The sequence below is a fragment of the Danio rerio genome, chromosome 4, assembly GCF_049306965.1.
Source record: "Danio rerio strain Tuebingen ecotype United States chromosome 4, GRCz12tu, whole genome shotgun sequence".
NCBI lineage: Eukaryota > Metazoa > Chordata > Actinopteri > Cypriniformes > Danionidae > Danio > Danio rerio.
Window position 1 is genome coordinate 66,470,444 of NC_133179.1, and position 13,257 is coordinate 66,483,700.

General features: G+C 39.4%; 4 non-coding genes across 4 annotated transcripts; all 4 read left to right on the plus strand.

Annotated features, from left to right (window-relative positions):
• The first annotated feature begins 5,391 nt into the window (after nt 1–5,391).
• Nucleotides 5,392–5,473, plus strand: trnas-gcu (transfer RNA serine (anticodon GCU)). The gene has a single exon. It is a non-coding gene; the product is annotated as a tRNA-Ser (tRNA).
• Nucleotides 5,474–6,020: 547 nt separating this feature from the next.
• trnas-gcu (transfer RNA serine (anticodon GCU)) lies at nt 6,021–6,102 on the plus strand. Its single transcript has one exon. It is a non-coding gene; the product is annotated as a tRNA-Ser (tRNA).
• Nucleotides 6,103–6,868: 766 nt separating this feature from the next.
• Nucleotides 6,869–6,950, plus strand: trnas-gcu (transfer RNA serine (anticodon GCU)). Its single transcript has one exon. It is a non-coding gene; the product is annotated as a tRNA-Ser (tRNA).
• Nucleotides 6,951–10,250: 3,300 nt separating this feature from the next.
• trnas-gcu (transfer RNA serine (anticodon GCU)) lies at nt 10,251–10,332 on the plus strand. Its single transcript has one exon. It is a non-coding gene; the product is annotated as a tRNA-Ser (tRNA).
• The last annotated feature ends 2,925 nt before the right edge of the window (nt 10,333–13,257 follow it).

Below are 13,257 nucleotides of genomic sequence, written 5' to 3' on the forward strand. Positions count from 1 at the left end.
CTATTTAGTAGTTGTTGTAGCACTGTTATGCTTATGGTTATTATTGTTCTGTATTTTGATGTACAAATGATCTATAGAAATGTCATAGAGTATATAGTGTACACAAACACACACATATATACATATATATATATATATATGTGTGTGTATATAGTGTGCATAGTGTATATGGAATTAAAAGTCAAGTAGTCAGTTATTTATATATGCATTATTTATCTAACAATTGTCAACAGAACAGTAATGAATATAGAGTAGAAAATGTAAAAATAATAAATTAGTTATTAATAATACAGTATTAACAACATAAATAAACAATGTTAATAAAATGTTAAAGACAAACAGAAACTGAAACAAAGTGGACTTAAAAGTCAAGGACCAGTCATTTATAAATGCAATATTTATTTAACAATGGTCAACAAAACAGTAATGAACATGGAATAAAAAATCTAAAAAATTAAATAAGTATAAAAATAAATAAGTAAAAAAATACAAAAATTAACAAATTAAATAAAATGTTGAATAAATTTAGAAACCAACAAGTAAAATAGGACAAATTGAACTATTATGGTGCACCATTGTGGAGGATTGTAGCATCTGTGTGCAAGTCCAATATAAACTAAGGATAGCTGATGTTGTGCTGCATCTTCTTTTGTTTAAAAGTAACTGTGTAGTTACAAATACAGGGAAAATCTGTTTGCTAATTATACATACATGAACACATTAGTGCATTGAATGACTACGTTTTTGTGAGCTAAACTAGGTTTTTATGAACTAAGCATTGTATCAGTTGATGAAATATGGTTATTTTCTGTAAATTAAAACAGTTATATAAAACTTCCGTATTTTTACAGAAAATTCCTGGCAACCACTGCCGGTATTTTTCAGTAAATTTAAAGGATTTCTTTTAGCAGTGTAAATAAATTAAAGTTAATTATAAATGTTGTGTTGATTGAACTAAACAACATTACCTTACCTTTATGTAACTACCTTAAGTTCACTCAAATGAATATTCTTTCTTTAAGGTAACTTAACTCGGTTACGTGGAACCTGTTGAGATAAAAAAGTTAATTAAAGCCAACATATCATTTTTTTGAGTGCAAGGTCCTCTGTCCACGAGACTGCAATGGGCAAAAATAGAATAAATAATTTTATCTCAATGACTCCTTTAATAAAGCACAAAATAGCTCTGTAAATTAATTTAACTATGTTTCTAGAATGTGTGTAATATTTATCTAATATGTAATTGTACAGTTTGTATCTCCAAAAAACAAAAAGAAAAAGATAGAGGTAAAGTTGGTTTTATATTCGCACATTCGTTCATTTAGAAGTCTCTATATTGTTTACCATATTACTTTGAATATTCGATCAGAATTAGCATGCAAGTATGATTTGAAAACAATATCAACAATTATCTAATTCCCTGTGAACAATGCTGTACTTTGATAATCATTAATCATTGTCTGCTAATATGATTTTCCTATTTAGAATTTGCAAAGAATTTTTTTCTGAACTGATATTATTAAGGAGAATGTCTGAATATCTAAATATAAAACCAACTTTACCTCTAGAAGAAAAAAAAATAAGAGGAACTGGACAGGAACATTTCAGGCTTTAAATCCACATGCTGTATTGTACATTCATAATCCATTCCCCCACCTTTTAAAATCTCTCTCATAAACGGTCAAACTATAGTAAATTATTCGACGTAAATCTCAAAATACATGCATTTTAAAACACATTATTATTTAAAAACAAGTATGACATGTTTTACATAGATACTGTACTGAATGTACTGAAGCCTAACAAGTTAAGCAAATTTCAACAAACGTTATATCATGTAAACGAAATACACACCCTTTGATAAATCTCAAGCCACTTTTTTTATTGAGGAGCTGGCCTGTTCCTGTTGCCCTCATCTGATGGCCAAACTCCTGTGCTGGCAAACTTTTTCAGATGTGAAATCCAGTCACCGTCTGACATGGCTTTGTGGAATTTTTCAGACATTTTTTCTCCTATAAATTAAACGGTTTTAGATTAAAGTGTCCAAATTTGAATTACAACACACTAAAACATTAATACGTGCAATTATGTAGATTTTCTTATCTTTTTTAAGAAATCACTATCAGAAAAAAAAATGCTGAACTTTAAACAAAACGATGCTGTGCTCTGTCGAATGATGCTGTTTGTCGAAAATCACTGAAGGTCAAGGAACTTTTTTGACCTCTGACCCGCCTCCAGATGACCCTGTTATTCCTTCGTGTACCTTCGGCTTAGTTCGGAAAATTGATTGACATCTGACTAACCTGTTTGACTGCACACCTAGCGGTGAATCTTGGAACGGTTCCTTCCCCAGCTTTACCATTGCCATGACTCTGATTGGTCAAATGTTGAAAATGTTGAGAATTACGGTCCGCGATTGGCTGCAAATATTGAGATGCTGCAACGTGATTGGCTACAATGTTGGACCGAATCGCTCCGATTGGCTCTCATCTTCAACATTTGTGAAATATTGATGGACAATCCTTCAGCAGCTGGCATTGCTAATCCATTGTGCTCTTTAAATCCCATCCTTGTCGCTAATATGTCCTGGCATTCGAGAGAGACTGGTGCTTCTGTGGAACTTGTTTTACTCTCACTCTTTTAGCGTTTTGAAGGATGTTATTGGAAAATTTTATTACGAAGTGGCCAAGTCCATTGAATCCCATCCTTGTCGTTCAAATGCGTTTGAAAGAGGCCGGTGCTTTTGTGAAAGGTGTTTTACTCGCACGCTCTTATCGTTTTAAAGAATGTTGTTGCAAAAATTCATGTCCTCTTTACCGAAAAGAGCTGCAAATACATACAGAAATGCTATAGTCCAGCCCCCATCAGGAAAGGGAGTATATACATGACGAGGTGGCCGAGTCCATCGAATCCCATTCTTGTCGTTCAAATGGCAAAACTGAAAGTCATCTTACCGAAAATAGTTGCACAAACATACATTTACAAATATGTGCCACAGTCCGGCCTCCACCAGAGAAAAAGGTGTATACGAGACGAGTTGGCAGAGTAGTTAAGGCGATGGACTGCTAGTCCATTGTGCTTTGCACACGTGTGTCTGAATCCCAAACTCGTTGCTAACATGTTCTGTCATTTGATAGAATGGTGTTTCTGTAGAAGTTGTTTTACTATTACTCTCTTAGCAGTTTGAAGGATGTTGTTGCAAAATTTAATGTCATCTTTATAAAAAAAGAGCTGCAAATACAAACATATATGCCATAGTCCAGCCCCCATCATGAAAGTGAGTACATACATGACGAGGTGAAAGAGTCCATCGAATCCCATCCTTGTCGTTCAAAAGCTCTGGCGTTTGAAAGAGGCCGGTGCTTCTGTGGAAGGTGTTTTACTCGCAACTCTTATCGTTTTGAAGGATGTTGTTGCAAAATTTAACGTCATCTTTACCGAAATTAGCAGCAAATACATACAGAAATGCCATAGTCCAGCCCCCAACAGGCAAGTGAGTACATACATGTAAGAATCAGCTCTTTGGTTTAAATCATGTTTAAACTTTGGGGATTCGAATCAAAGATTCGAACATGATTCACATAGAATTATTTAAAGCTTACACTTAACTTAAGTATTTGTCCAGCAAATAGAACGTTTAGTGTAAAGCAATTCTGTATTATATTATTACGTGGCCAACAATAACAATATAAAAACAGTATCTAATTATTTATTAAGCAAGGTAGCAGTATCTGAAGCTGAGGCATTAACTTATAAAGCACACAACACACCAACACGGATCTTAAAACGAAACAAAAGTTTATTGCTACTCTATAACACAAAGTACTAATCTACGTAAAACAAACAAATGCACATACATACACACACGCACAAGCAGTTTGAGGAGAGTTTTGACTGAGTGGATTCAACTTCTAGCCTTTGCTAAGTTCTTAGCATTGTAACCTGAGAGAAACCGTAAAAGCAGAGAATTTTGCTATTCTTTACTATTTAAACATAATTCACACCAGATTCAGTAATGGGTAGAAACCTTGTTTGTGCTACTTGCGTTCTGATGTAATTTTTGGTTTCCTTGACTGGTCCAAAGGGAAATACCGGCGAAGCTGATTGGTCAGCGTAGCAACTTCATTGACGTGATGGAATTCCCTTGTCGGTGAAGAGGGGTTTCCTTAGTCGGTTGCTAGGGATACGGATGTTGGACAAGGCGGCGTTCGAAGTCCTTCCTGGGTTCCTGTAGTTATGATGAGTTTCAGAGTTTGGATGTGTTGACCCGATGGCTTGTTGTTGAAGCGGTTGCACAAGCAGATCGGGGGTCGAGCCGGCAGCAAGTGAAGGTCGCGGTCTGCTCCGTGATGTAACGAGGCTTCCAGCGAGGCGATGTAACGGCCACAGCACGAGAAGAGCGACGTCCGGGCAGCGACGGCGGTGACGACTGGCAAAGATGACCGGCAAAAGACGACGATGAAATTCCTTTGTTTAAAGTTTTATAGGCTTTGGTAGATGCTGGGTCTACACAATGCTTGTCCAATCAGATAAGGTGCGGGGTGGAGTCACACCCCAATTCTGCCCTCTAGGAGGCCGGGTTGACACCTGGTGTGGGTGCTGCTTTGATAGCATAGTGGTTAAAATAAAGTCTTATAACGTCGACACTTTTCATAGTATGGTTTCTTCATATAAACCAATGCATATGAAATGTTCCTAGCTTTCAATCGATACCAAACATGAAGTATTTCACAAACATTCTGTAGATTTCATTTATCACTAAGGGCTATTACTCATTAACTATCCATAACAGTTTTGTTAAACACATGGAACATGTACACACAAAAACCTACAGAAACATAAAGCAAACGTACATTACTCAAATAAACTGTTTTACTTAAATGTCCATTAAACTTTGCAAGCACTTCTGATCGCTTCTGTGTCTGCCTGAGAATGTGTATTCCTTGCAGACGCCAAAGGACACGCGAACCAAAAGGTACTTCTCAAAAACCGGTTTGGTGGGTTTTTGATTGTAGAGCCTCTTATTGTTTTAAGGGGGTAAAGTTAATTAACACGCAACTGTGATGTTGACTGGCTAGTTTTCCTGTGGATTGCCTTTTGCTGGGTGCCTGTGGATTGCTTTGAAAATGAAATCAAAGCTCAGACATTTAGGCACCAACCAATCTTTTAAGGATAACATGGTCTGTGGCTTGTTCGGTTCTGGAACGATCCGTTGACTCACTACATACATGACGGGGTGGCCGAGTCCATCGAATCCCATTTTTGTCGTTCATTTGCTCTGTCGTTCATACAGCAAAACTGAAAGTCATCTTACCGGAAATAGTTGCAGAAACATACATTTACAATTATGTGCCACAGTCCGGCCTCCACCAGAGAAGATGGAAAATACATGACGAGGTGGCCGAGTGGTTAAGGCGATGGACTGCTAATCCATTGTGCTCTGCACGCGTGGGTTCGAATCCCATCCTCGTTGCTCATATGTTATGGCATTCAAGAGATCATGGTCTTTCTGTAGAAGTTCTCACTCTTAGCGTTTTGAAGGATGTTGTTGCAAAATTTGATGTAATCTTTATCGAAAATAGCTGAAAATACAAACATATATGCCATAGTCCAGCCCCCATCATGAAAGTGAGTACATACATGACGAGGTGGAAGAGTCCATCGAATCCCATCCTTGTCGTTCAAATTCTCTGGCGTTTGAAAGAGGCCGGTGCTTCCGTGGAATGTGTTTTACTCGCACGCTCTTATCGTTTTGAAGGATGTTGTTGCAAAATTTAATGTCATCTTTACCGAAAATAGCAGCAAATACATTCTGAAATGCCGTAGTCCAGCCCCCAACAGGCAAGTGAGTACATACATGACGGGGTGGCAGAGTCCATCGAATCCCATTTTTGTCGTTCATTTGCTCTGTCGTTCATACGGCAAAACTGAAAGTCATCTTACCGAAAATAGTTGCAGAAACATACATTAACAAATATATGCCAGAGTCCAGCCTCCACCAGAGAAGAAGGAAAGGACGTGACGAGGTGGCCGAGTGATTAAGGCGATGGACTGCTAATCCATTGTGCTCTGCACGCGTGGGTTCGAATCCCATCCTCTTCGCTCATATGTTCTGGCATTCGAGAGAACATGATGTTTGTGTAGAAGTTCTCTCACTCTTTTATCGTTTTGAAGGATGTTGTTGCAAAATTTTATGTCAACCTTATCGAAAATAACTGCAAATACAAACAAATGCCATAGTCCAGCCCCCATCATGAAAGTGAGTACATACATGACGAGGTGGAAAAGTCCATCGAATCCCATCCTTGTCGTTCAAATGCTCTGGCGTTTGAAAGAGGCCGGTGCTTCCGTGGAAGGTGTTTTACTTGCACGCTCTGATCGTTTTGAAGGATGTTGTTGCAAAATTTAACTTCATCTTTACCGAAAATAGCAGCAAATACATACAGAAATGTCATATTCCAGCCCCCATCATGAAAGTGAATACATACATGATGAGGTGGAAGGGTCCATCGAATCCCATCCTTGTCGTTCGAATGCTCTGGCGTTTGAAAGAGGCCGGTGCTTCCGTGGAAGGTGTTTTACTCGCACGCTCTTATCGTTTTGAAGGATGTTGTTGCAAAATTTAACGTCATCTTTACCGAAAATAGCAGCCAATATATACAGAAATGCCGTAGTCCAGCCCCCAACAGGAAAGTGAGTACATACATGAAGGGGTGGCCGAGTCCATCGAATCCCATTTTTGTCGTTCATTTGCTCTGTCGATCATACGGCAAAGTTGAAAGTCATCTTACCGAAAATAGTTGCAGAACCATACATATACACATATGTGCCACAGTCCAGCCTCTACCAGAGAAAAAGAAAAATACGTGATGAGGTGGCCGAGTGGTTAAGGCGATGGACTGCTAATCCATTGTGCTCTGCACACGTGGGTTCGAATCCCATCCTCGTCGTTCATACGTTCTGGTATTTGAGAGATCATGGTGTTTCTGTAGAAGTTCTTTCACTCTTTTAGCGTTTTGAAGGATGTTGTTGCAAAATTTTATGTCAACTTTATCGAAAATAGCTGCAATTACAAACATATGCCATAGTCCAGCCCCCATCATGAAAGTGAGTACATACATGACGAGGTGGAAGAGTCCATCGAATCCCATCCTTGTCGTTCAAATGCTCTGGCGTTTGAAAGAGGCCGGTGCTTCCGTGGAAGGTGTTTTACTCGCACGCTCTTATCGTTTTGAAGGATGTTGTTGCAAAATTTAACGTCATCTTTACCGAAAATAGCAGCAAATACATACAGAAATGCTATAGTCCAGCCCCCAACAGGAAAGTGAGTACATACATGACGGGATGGCCGAGTCCATCGAATCCCAATTTTGTCGTTCATTTGATCTTTCGTTCATACGGCAAAACTGAAAGTCATCTTACCGAAAATAGTTGCTGAAACATACATATACAATTATGTGCCAAAGTCCAGCCTCCACTAGAGAAAAAGGAAAAAAACATGACGTGTTGGCCGTGTGGTTAACGCGATGGACTGCTAGTCCATTATGCACTGCATGAGTGGGTTTGAAACCCATCCTCATCGCTCATTTTATTCTGCATTCGAGAGATCATGGTGTTTCTGTAGTATTTCGTTTATTCTCATTATTTTAGCGTTTTAAAGGATGTTGTTGCAAAATTTGATGTCATCTTTATCGAAAATAGCTGAAAATACAAACATATATGCCATAGTCCAGCCCCCATCATGAAAGTGAGTACATACAAGATGAGGTGGAAAAGTTCATCGAATCCCATCCTTGTCGTTCAAATGCTCTGGCGTTTGAAAGAGGCCTGTGCTTCTGTGGAAGGTGTTTTACTCGCACGCTCTTATCGTTTTGAAGGATGTTGTTGAAAATTTAACGTCATCTTTACCGAAAATAGCAGCCAAATATACAGAAATGCCGTAGTCCAGCCCCCAACAGGAAAGTGAGTACATATATGACGGGGTGGCCGAGTCCATAGAATCCCATTTTTACGTTCATTTGCTCTGTCGTTCATACGGCAAAATTGAAAGTCATCTTACCGAAAATAGTTGCAGAAACATACATATACAAATATGTGCCACAGCCCGGCCTCCCCCATAGAAGAAGGATAGTATGTTACAAGGTTGCCGAGTGGATAAGGTGATGCACTGCTTATCCATTGTGCTCTGCACGCGTGGGTTCGAATCCCATCCTCGTCGCTCATATGTTCTGGTATTTGAGAGATCATGGTGTTTCTGTAGAAGTTCTCTCACTCTTTTAGCATTTGAAGGATGTTGTTGCAAAATTTTATGTCAACTTTATCGAAAATAGCTGCAATTACAAACATATGCCATAGTCCAGCCCCCATCATGAAAGTGAGTACATACATGACGAGGTGGAAGAGTCCATCGAATCCCATCCTTGTCGTTCAAATGCTCTGGCGTTTGAAAGAGGCCGGTGCTTCCGTGGAATGTGTTTTACTCGCACGCTCTTATCGTTTTGAAGGATGTTGTTGCAAATTTTAACGTCATCTTTACCGAAAATAGCAGCAAATACATACTGAAATGCCGTAGTCCAGCCCCCAACAGGCAAGTGAGTACATACATGACGGGGTGGCAGAGTCCATCGAATCCCATTTTTGTCGTTCATTTGCTCTGTCGTTCATACGGCAAAACTGAAAGTCATCTTACCGAAAATAGTTGCAGAAACATACATTAACAAATATGTGCCACAGTCCAGCCTCCACCAGAGAAGAAGGAAAGGACGTGACGAGGTGGCCGAGTGATTAAGGCGATGGACTGCTAATCCATTGTGCTCTGCACGCGTGGATTCGAATCTCATCCTCTTCGCTCATATGTTCTGGCATTTGAGAGAATATGATGTTTGTGTAGAAGTTCTCTCACTCTTTTATCCTTTTAAAGGATGTTGTTGCAAAATTTAATGTCAACCTTATCGAAAATAACTGCAAATACAAACAAATGCCATAGTCCAGCCCCCATCATGAAAGTGAGTACATACATGATGAGGTGGAAAAGTCCATCGAATCACATCCTTGTCGTTCAAATGCTCTGGCGTTTGAAAGAGGCCGGTGCTTCCGTGGAAGGTGTTTTACTCGCACGCTCTGATCGTTTTGAAGGATGTTGTTGCAAAATTTTATGTCAACTTTATCGAAAATAGCTGCAATTACAAACATATGCCATAGTCCAGCCCCCATCATGAAAGTGAGTACATACATGACGAGGTGAAAGAGTCCATCGAATCCCATCCTTGTCGTTCAAATGCTCTGGCGTTTGAAAGAGGCCGGTGCTTCCGTGGAATGTGTTTTACTCGCACGCTCTTATCGTTTTGAAGGATGTTGTTGCAAAATTTAACGTCATCTTTACCGAAAATAGCAGCAAATACATACAGAAATGCTATAGTCCAGCCCCCAACAGGAAAGGGGGAACATACATGACGGGGTGGCCGAGTCCATCGAATCCCATTTTTGTCGTTCATTTGATCTTTCGTTCATACGGCAAAACTGAAAGTCATCTTACCGAAAATAGTTGCTGAAACATACATATACACATATGTGCCAAAGTCCAGCCTCCACTAGAGAAAAAGGAAAATACATGACGTGTTGGCCGTGTGGTTAACATGATGGACTGCTAGTCCATTATGCACTGCATGAGTGGGTTTGAAACCCATCCTCGTCGCTCATTTGATTCAGCATTCGAGAGATCATGGTGTTTCTGTAGAATTTCGTTTAATCTCATTATTTTAGCTTTTTAAAGGATGTTGTTGCAAAATTTGATGTCATCTTTATCGAAAATAGCTGAAAATACAAACATATATGCCATAGTCCAGCCCCCATCATGAAAGTGAGTACATACATGACGAGGTGGAAGAGTCCATCGAATCCCATCCTTGTCGTTCAAAAGCTCTGGCGTTTGAAAGAGGCCGGTGCTTCTGTGGAAGGTGTTTTACTCGCACGCTCTTATCGTTTTGAAGGATGTTGTTGCAAAATTTAACGTCATCTTTACCGAAAATAGCAGCCAATATATACAGAAATGCCGTAGTCCAGCCCCCAACAGGAAAGTGAGTACAAATATGACGGGGTGGCCGAGTCCATCGAATCCCATTTTTACGTTCATTTGCTCTGTCGTTCATACGGCAAAATTGAAAGTCATCTTACCGAAAATAGTTGCAGAAACAAACATATACAAATATGTGCCACAGTAGGGCCTCCCCCATAGAAGAAGGATAGTATGTGACGAGGTGGCCGAGTGGTTAAGGCGATGGACTGCTAATCCATTGTGCTCTGCGCGCGTGGGTTCAAATCCCATCCTCGTCGCTCATATGTTCTGGCATTTGAGAGATCATGGTGTTTCTGTAGAAATTCTCTCACTCTTTTAGCGTTTTGAAGGATGTTGTTGCTAAATTTTATGTCAACTTTATCGGAAATAGCTGCAAATACAAACATATGCCATAGTCCAGCCCCCATCATGAAAGTGAGTACATACATGACGAGGTGGAAGAGTCCATCAAATCCCATCCTTGTTGTTCAAATGCTTTGGCATTTGAAAGAGGCCGGTGCTTCCGTGGAAGGTGTTTTACTCGCACGCTCTTGTCGTTTTGAAGGATGTTGTTGCAATATTTAAAATCATCTTTACCAAAAATAGCAGCAAATACATACAGAAATCCTATAGTCCAGCCCATATCCGGAAAGTGAGTACATACATAACGAGGTGGCCGAGTCCATCAAATCCCATTCTTGTCGTTCTTATGCTCTGTCATTCATATGGCAAAACTGAAAGTCATCTTACCGACAATAGTTGCAGAAACATATGTAACCCTAGTGAAATAGTTAAAGTATAATCATATTATTATTATATCTACAAGTCTTTATAAATATGATAAACAAAATAAAATTCATGTATACAAATGTAGTTTGAGGTAAAGTAACAACCAATCGTAAGAGCGGGTTGTTAGCTCCGCCCCTTCCAGCTTGCCACAGAGAGAGAGCAGAGACGAGACCGGTTGGCAGAATAATAGAGGAGCAAACTTGAACAAAAAGATTAAAATACAGTATGTTAAGATTCCCAAACAGTTTAAAAGTGATTGTAGTTGTACTAAATCAAGTTGTACCTGCAAAAGTGTTAGTGTATTTAAGAGTGTGTTGAAGTCAGACTGCATGTTGCATTGCGTTTACTGTGCGCTGACGCCATTTTGCAATCGCGTGTGTGTGAGAAGACCATAGAGTGATATAGACATCGCGAATTTGACAGGTATTCCATTATATTAGCTCATTTTATGGTATACATGTGTGTATATGTGTTTTATTTGTTCTACGTGTTGTATAATTTGTATGTTTTTGAAATTATTTTGAACATATTAAACTTATTTATATATTCTGGTCTGTGATCAGGCCAGGTTTTTTTCTGAGGACATTTTCCCAGTTTCACTGGATTCCTTGTATTGATGGCGAGCCTCCTACGTCGACCTGGAAAATTGTGAAGTACACATATTTCAATTTATCCTCATTTCACCGGATAAAGTAAGAATTTGCCAAAAAGTTAATTCCTTTATTGGACTGCGATTTTTTAATGCAGCTCTAAGGACTGATTTTCTTGACGGGGAAAAAACAGAACTTTATCTGAATTGAACTGATTTCACCAATTTTAGAGTGAACAACGACACTGATTTATTTGTGTTAATTTATGGTTTCTTTTGTTTTAACTTGAATTCATTTATTGTGATTTGTGTTTGATTTAAAATAATTGTAAAGTGGGTGCACCCTGGGGTTGTGTATAAATAGTTATGTTACTGATGTAAGTATTGTTTACTAAGACAAATACAAAAATGAAAAAATTCTTACAATCTAAAGTAAAATTATTTTTGTATTTAAAAAATTCAGTTTGTCTTTGGTTATTGCTCAGTTTCACCCCCACCTCCTTGTACTTACCTTGTAAACTTCTGGTTTTATTGTCTGGTCCAATAATAAATAAATATAGTACACCTGTTACACTTGGATGGGAGACCGCCTGGGAATACCAGGTGCTGTAAGCTTTTCGAAGTCCTTCATTTGGCAGCTGATAGACTTCCCCGTGTCACAGCTTCGCTGCCATTATTTTTTCTCGCCTTCAAGGGCATTGTTTCTGTCGGTGCTGTGTCGATGCCAACTGAGCTGCGCTCGGTCCCTGGTGCTGCGCTTGTTTTAAATAGGCAACTCTTGACAGACTCTCTTGCTTACGGCCATACCACCCTGTGCATGTGTGATAGTGGTACATTCCAGGAAGTGTTTGGCTGCAGTTGGTGAGAGAGGCTCACCAGATTTTCTTTGTTTATTTTTGTTTTTGTCTTAAATACATTTTGGTTAAACTTTTTTTTTGTTTGTTTGTTTAGTTTGTCCTCCCAGCAGCGTGAGCTGTTCGGGAGGAGTGTTTTTTATTTAGTTTTTTTTTGCAATGGACGGATCTACGGTGACAGACCTGGCAATGGCGGACGGAGTTGAGAAGGCAAATGACAATGGACTGGACAGACGACAACGAGAACCAAACCAATCGGAGAAGGAAGCAAGGAAAAGGATTTATCTAAAAGAAGCAACTGTAACAGTGGAAATAGGACAAGCAACAGAGGTGAGAGCAATGGATGTAATTAAAGCAGTGACGGAGAGGATTGGGGATGGAAAGATTTTGGCTGTAAGACCAAAACACAACAAGGAATATGAAGTAACACTTGAAAGAGAGGAAGATGCTGATGAGTTAACGGACGAATTGACTATTAAAGGGATAAACTGTGCAGTTAAGAGGCTACAAAACCGTGATTATGTTGTCTCCTTCATGCATCTGCCTGTCTATGTTGCTGATAAAGATATTTTAGACAAATTTGATCATTGGGGAGTTTGTCCCATTTCAAAAATTAAAAGAAGGTTTTATCCGGGCACAAATATTGAAGATGGGACGAGGTTTGTGAAAACCAGATTCCCCAAAGAAGTGGCGTCCCTCCCGTACAGCACAAGAATAGAGACAGCAGAAGGTCCACAATACTTCAGGGTGATGCACAGTCATCAGGTGAAAACGTGCAGGCTGTGCATGAGCCCAGATCATGTGGTAAAAGACTGTCCTGATTTTAGGTGCTATAAGTGCGAGGAAAGGGGGCACTTTGCAAAGTTTTGCACTGCTGTGAAGTGCCCGGATTGTAATAAGGTTTTAAATAAATGTGAATGTTGGATGGGGGAAGAGGAGGAGGAGGTAGAGCAGCAGGTAGGCAGGCAGAT